We start from the raw sequence: 7,564 nt of genomic DNA, 5'->3' as shown, positions 1-7,564 counted from the left end.
TCAAACTTCTGACCTGACCTGACCTCAGGTGATCTGCTGGCCTTGGCCTCCCAAAGCGTTAGGATTACCAGTGTGAGCCACCATGCCCAGCCCAATTATATCATTTGTCTTCTCACATCTTCTATAGCACTGCAAGATGCCTTACTAGCCAATTATTTGCCCAGTCCAGCCTGTCAGATAATCAGGTCTAGCCCTTTGGCCATCAATCTACACTGGATGCCCAGTTGAGTCACAGCTGTCGTCCCTGAACTTCCCTTTATCTCACTATGTTGGATCCCATTTCCAGACACACTGAACTTTTTCTTTTCCTGGAGACAGGATCTCTGTCACCCAGGCTGGGATGCAGCAGCACGATAGCTCACTGCAACCTCAAACTCCTGGGTGATTGTCCCACCTTCTGAGTGTCTGGAACTACGTGTGCTAGCCACCTCGCCCAGCTCATCTTTTGTTTCTGTAGAGATAGGGCCTCATTACATAATGACCCAGGGTGGTCTTGAACTCCTAGCCTCAAGCTATCCTCCTGCCTTGGCCTCCTAAAGTATAGGAGTTACAGGCCTGAGCCACTGCACCTGGCTGCTGTTGAGAATCTAAGGCTAATACTACTTTTTTCTTTCTTTTTTTTTTTTTTAATCCATGAAGGAAGATGAAGGCTAATATTACTTTCAATCCTTTTCCATTTGGTAACTTTTAGAATATTGTCTGGTGTCCTAAAATTGAATGGTGGTATAGCTTCATATGGATCTTTTTACTATTGTGCTAACTCAATAATAGCCATTTTTCAACCTGAAGCTCATCATTTCATCAGGGAAATTTTCTTATATTTTAAAATAAACTATAGGCCAATAACGGTGACTCACGCCTGTAATCCTGGAACTTTGGGAGGCCAAGGCAGGCAAATCACCTGAGGTCGGGAGTTCAAGACCAGCTTGGCCAACATGGTGAAAACTGGTCTCTATGAAAAATACAAAAATTAGCTGGGTGTGGTGGCAGGCACCTGTAGTCCCAACTGCTCAGGAGGCTGAGGCAGGAGAATTGCTTGAACCCAAGAGGACGAGGTTGCAGTGAGCCAAGATTGCACCACTGCGCTTCGGCCTGGGCAACAAAGTGAGAGTGAGACTCTGTCTCAAAAAAATAAAATAAATTCTAGCTGGGTATAGTGGCTCACACCTGTAATCCCAGCACTTTGGGAGGCCGAGGTGGGTGGATCACAAGGTCAGGAGGCCAAGACCGTCCTGGCCAACATGGTGAAACCTCATCTCTACTAAAAATACAAAAAAAAAAAAAAAAAAAAATTAGCTGGGCATGGTGGTGCACACCTACAGTCCCAGCTACTCAGGAGGCTGAGGCAGGAGAATTGCTTGAACCCAGGAGGTGGAGATTGCAGTGAGCCAAGATTGCACTACTGCATTACAGCCTGGATGACAGTGCAAGACTCCATCTAAAAAATAAACAAATAAAAATAAAATAAAATAAATTCTACCCACTCTATTTTCTCACTTCTTTTCCTGAGATTCCTGTTGGTTGCTTATTAAGCCTCCTGTATTTTTTGAGCCAGCTTTATTTTCTCCCTTCACTTTTGATTTATGCTCTAAAACAGTTCCTTGTCTTCTGGTGTTTTCACTGAATTAATTCATATTTTACATTTTTTCCTGATATTTTACTACTATCCTGCTCTTTTTTTTTTTTTTTTTTTTTTTTTTTGAGACAGGGTCTTGCTCTATCACCCAGGCAGGAGCACGGTAGCACTACCTTGGCTCACTGAAACCTCCGTCTCCTGGGTTCAAGTGATTCTCATGCCTCAGCCTCCCAAGTAGCTGGGATTACAGGCATACGCCACCACACCTGGCTAATTTTTCCTTTTTTTGTTTGGAAACAGTCCTGCTCTGTTGCCCAGGCTAGAGTGCAGTGGCACAATCTTGGTTCACTGCAACCTCCGCCTCCTGGGTTCAAGCTATATTCTGTGCTTCAGCCTTCCGAGTAGCTGGGACTACAGGTGCCTGCCACCATGCCCGGCTAATTTTTGTATTTTTAGTAGAGATGGGGTTTCACCATGTTGGCCAAGCTGGTCTGGAACTCCTGACCTTGTGATCCACCATCTTGGCCTCCCAAAGTGCTGGGATTACAGGTGTGTCTCCGTGCTTGGCTAATTTTTGCATTTTTAGTAGAGATGGGCTTTCCCTATGTTGGCCAGACTGGTCTTGGACTCCTTGCCTCAGGTGGGTGATCCACCTGACTTGGCCTCCCAAAGTGCTGAGATGATAGAAGTGAGCCATCATGCCCTGCCCTATTTTATTTATTTACTTATTTTTTTTGAGACAGAGTCTCATTCTGTTGCTCAGGCTAGAGTGCACTGGGATGATCTCTGCTCTCAGCACCCTCAGTCTACCAAGTTTAAATGATTTTTGTGCCTCAGCCTCTGAGTAGCTAGGATTATAGGAACGTGCCACCATGCTCCGATAATTTTTGTATTTTTAGTAGAGATGGGGTTTTGCCATGTTGACCAGGCTGGTTTTGAACTCCTGACCTCAGGTGATCCACCTGCTTCAGCCTCCCAAAATGCTGGAATTAAAGGTGTAATTTTATTTTTTGTAGACATTAGGTCTTGCTATGTTGCCCAGGCTGGTTTCAAACTCCTGGGCTCAAACAATCCTCCCACCTTGGCCTCCCAAAATGTTGGGGATTGTAGGCCTGAGTCGCTGTATTTGGCCTTCTAATTTCTTTTCATTTGTTGGTTTGTTTTTTGAGACAGAGTCTCCCTCTGTTGCCCAGGTTGGAGGTGCAATGGCCCCATCTCAGCTCACTGCAACCACTGCTTCCTGGGTTCAAGCGATTCTTCTGCCTCAGCCTCTCAAGTAGCTGGGATTACAGGGTTGCACTGCCATACCTGGCTAATTTTGTATTTTTGTGTGTTTTTGAGACAGAATTTTGCTCTTGCTGCCCAAGCTGGAGTGCAGTGATGCGATCTTGGCTCACTGTAACCTCCGCCTCCTGGGTTCAGGTGATTATCCTGCTTTAGCCTCCTGAGCAGCTGGGATTACAGGCATGTACCAACCTGCCTGGCTAATTTTGTATTTTTAGTAGAGATGGGGTTTTACCGTGTTGGCCAGGCTGGTTTCAAACTCTAATCTCAGGTATCTGCCTGCTTTGGCCTCCCAAAGTGCTGGGATTACAGGTGTAAGCCACTGCACCTGGCCGTAATTTTTTTTTTTTTTTGAGACAGAGTCTTGCTCTGTTGCCCAGGCTGGAGTACAGTGGCGCGATCTCAACTCACTGCAACCTCTGCCTCCTGGGTTCAAGTGATTCTCCTGCCTCAGCCTCCTGACTAGCTGGGATTACAGGCACATGCCACTACGCCCAGCTAATTTTTTTGTTTTTAGTAGGGATGGGATTTCACCATGTTGGCCAGGCTGGTCTTGAACATCTGATCTTGTGATCTGCTCACCTCAGCCTTCCAAAGTGCTGGAATTACAGGCGTGAGCTACCGCACCCAGCCCATAACTTCTTCTGAGACGGAATCTCACTCTGACACCAGGCTGCAGTGCAGTGGCGCGATCTCAGCTCACTGCAACCTCTGCCTCCCAGATTCAAGCCATTCTCCTACCTCAGCCTCCCAAGTAGTTGGGACTAGAGGTGCGTACCACCACGCCCAGCTAATTTTTGTATTTTTAGTAGAGATGGGTTTTCACCATGTTGGCCAGGATGCTCTCAACCTTTTGATCTTGTGATTCACCTGCCTTGGCCTCCAAGAGTGCTGGGATTACAGGTGTGAGCCACTGCGGCCAACCATCAAAATTTCTTGAATACAGCATCTTATCTGGGGATACTCCAGTTCCTGGGAATTTTCTAATTGAGTTACTTTTTGTTTAGAGCTACCTTTCACAATCAAAGTTTTCCTCAAATTTCTAGTGGTATTTTCCCATCCCATATAAAAATGAAGCACTAAAAACCTATCTACAAGATTTGTGTACATAAGCAGGCCTTATTGACTCGCTGTAGAGGGATTGGTGGCCAGTTGGCTTTTTTGGTGGGTGCTCGCAAATGTAACTGCCGTCTCTCAGGAGTCACTTAGTTTTTCCACAGAAGGATCCTCCAACATCCTGCCTGGTGGGCATAAGTCTGGCTGTTGACATTCTAGAGCTGAACAAGAATAAATAGCTAAGGATCTCATTTATCCAGTATACAAAGTTGTACTTAATCTCTATTTTCTGAACAGTATCACCTAGTAAAGTTTTCTTTTTCCTTTTTAAAGTTGCATTTACTATCTCAGTAACCTTACCCTTCAGCTTTAGGAGCCACAGTGTAATTAATTACTGGTGAATCTTCGCAAAATCTCCTCTCTGAAGCTAGTGCTGCAAATAGCCATTTGAGTGAGCAAAAATTTCTAACTGCAAGACACTCAAGAAATGCTACCATTGGCTGGGCCTAGTGGCTCTCTTCTGCAGTCTCAGCACTTTGGGAGGCTGAGGCAGGTTCACCTGAGGTCGGGAGACCAGCCTAGCCAACATGGGGAAATTCTATCTTTACTATAAACACAAAAATTCAGCTGGGTGAGGGGCTCACATCTGTAATCCCAGCACTTTGGGAGGCTGAGGCAGGTGGATCACTTGAGGTCAGGAGTAGAGACCAGACCAGCGTGGGCAACATGGCAAAACCCCGTCTTCTACTAAAAAAATACAAAAATTAGCTGGGTGTAGTGGCGCATACCTATAGTCCCAGCTACTAGGGAGGCTGAGGAAGGAGAATCACTTGAACCCAGGAGGTGGAGGCAGCAGTGAGCTGAGATTGTTCCACTGCATTCCAGCCTAGGTGACAGAGAGAGAAACTCCGTCTCATTAAAAACAAACAAACAACAAAAAAAAACCTGCTACCATTGACCACTGACACCTGTAGGTTAATATGAATATGAATTAAGGTCTCCAAATGAAGGGAGAAAACCCTATTCAATTGAGATACACTCACACATTTTATTAAGGCTCTTAAATTAAAATCATCAATTTGGATGTACATTCTTCAAATTCTAACACAACAGTCAAAATGCAGTGACTATAATAAAATGTAATAACCTCCTATAAAGAAATGATTGGGGACTATCATTTTTGTGATTTAATAATACACAATGAAAATCCAGGAAGAATGAATTGAGTTCCTTCTGGGTTTACTCCTGCTCATGCTTAAGACTGAAGATTTCGTGAAATAAAGAACATTTAAGAAAGAAAAAATAATTTTTTTTTTTAAGTGGACCCAGCCTGGGAGCAGGGTGGGGGTGGGGGTGGGGCCAGCTTTTTTCTTTCTTTTTTTTTTTTTTAAAGAAATCATCACTCTCAGGCTGGGTGCAGTGGCTCATGCCTGTAATCCTAGCACTTTGGGAGATGGAGGCAGGTGGATCACCTGAGGTCGGGGGTTTGAGACCAGCCAAGTGAAATCCTGTCTCTACTAAAATTACAAAAATTAGCCAGGTGTGATGTTGTGTGCCTGTAGTCTCAGCTACTCGGGAGGCTGAGGCAGGAGAATCGCTTGAGCCCAGGAGGCAGAGGTGGCAGTGAACCAATATAGTGCCTAGTGCCACTGCACTCCAGCCTGAGCAACAGACAGTCCGTCTCAAAAAAAAAAAAAAAAAAAGAAAGAAAAGAAATCATCACTCTCATTTGAAAGATTTGCTTTCTTATTCCTGTAAGTACATTTTGTTTTTCTAATTCAACTGTAGCCTCAGGAGCATTGCAGAGTACTTAGTAAACCTGTCTTTGTACATGCAATCTAGTTCTTAACAACTGCCTTCTCAAACGGAACAAAACTGCAACACATAAACAAAAGGAAGATGAGGAAGCACAGGGACAAACACGAAGAAAATAAAGACTAGAATGTGATTCACATTTTCAACAAGTATCAGCAAGGAAAATGAGACCCTGGTTTCATAATTAATTAAATCTGCAGAATGCCAATTCTATTTGGTGTTAAACAGTAACCCAATGTAAACCACTGATTCCAAAATAAGATTCTGAAAAATTAACAAATACCTGAGTGAATGTAACAACATGGCTAGACCAAAAAGAAAAAAAATCTCACACAATAATCACTGCAAGAAGATCCCACAGGTTATAGAAAACATAAAGGAACTTTAATATCCAAACAGTCAGGGTAAAGAATACTGGATTAATACCCATTAAGTGTGAATCACTTCAGGTTCTTTACAGTACCAGAAAATAAAATCTGAATTTGCATATTGCAGAGAATGAAACCATTTAAAAAACTTTAATTTCCTTACCTGATACTAATACTGGTATGATTTTTAGACTGAAAACTAAGAGTAAGATTTAAACTAAAGATAGGTGTTCCTAAAATGTGAATCTGTTCAGTAGTAACCTTTTCATGAGTACTGATACCACTTTCCCCTCAAAAAGTACTTGATGTACATTTTTAAGATTTGTGCAATAACCAAATATACCGCCGAATAAAAACTGTTATTAGTGGAGACGGTCAATGAAAGAAAACTATACTTTCGTTTAACTTATTTATGCCCAAATAATTTACCCTGCAGTCCATGAGATGTACAGGAAATAATTTTTTTTTAATAAGAGAAAAATGAGGGTCCTAAAATAGAAACATATGCCAGAAGAAATCTAAAAATAGCTTCCTGATATTTCATTTTTTAATATTTCATTTAAGCTGCTTTTGGTTACATGCCCTGATCTGCAGATATTAACAAGGAAATAAAATTTCCAAGTATTTAAAAAATTTACTCATCTTCCATAAAGCGACTTTTGATGTATCAACACTTAAAAATACACAGTGACTTAATGAAATAGCACAACTGCATAGAATTGAGCTCCAGAGAATAAAACACTCGAAATGTCTTTCCTGGGCTCTGGTTTACTAGGGTATTGGCCTAGAGACCAGCTTAGAGTCATTTGCCCCTACCTGGGAAATGCAGGCCAGGAAACTTAAGATTTTGCAGGCCTTTTCTGTTTCTAGGTAAAATGCTGGAAGCTCTTTGAAGGTCTTGAAAACTATCAACTATTCAAATGTGTATACTGGCACCTTTCCTCTCTGAGTCAAAGAAGAAGGAGGTTTGTGACCTTCAGTGAAAACAAAATGAAACTTCCCACACAAGTCTTCTAAGAGACTCTGAAATATGCTAGAAATTTCAAAACTAGAACAATGCCATCAAAGATTAAACCTCTTACTGCTTGGAGCACCCCAAAATAATAAAATTGGAAACTCAAGGAAAACAGGTACCAAAAGAATCAAAATAATGATTGCACTGAGGATTCTCTTCTTTGAAGGCTGTTTAAGGAGGTAGGATTTTAAGGTTTTGTTTTGTTTATCTTTTGGCCTCTGAACATTTAAAAAACACTTTGCCCAGCTGGTCCTTCAGACAAAATTGGAGGTCACAATGAACCCCACGCCTGACACAAAGACAGTTTCACAGCTATCATTTGTACATATTAAGTTGATTCACTCTTTTTGAGTAAATCTACCTAGATAATGGCAAATTAATATATTCCTTTGCATACTACTTTGTATCTCAAAATTCTTTTTTTTTTTTTTTTTTTTTAGACGGAGTTTT

Source organism: Cebus imitator, unplaced genomic scaffold (genome assembly GCF_001604975.1).
Source record: "Cebus imitator isolate Cc_AM_T3 unplaced genomic scaffold, Cebus_imitator-1.0 Scaffold23, whole genome shotgun sequence".
In the NCBI taxonomy this organism is placed as follows: domain Eukaryota; kingdom Metazoa; phylum Chordata; class Mammalia; order Primates; family Cebidae; genus Cebus; species Cebus imitator.
Note: the sequence above shows the minus strand (reverse complement) of the source record.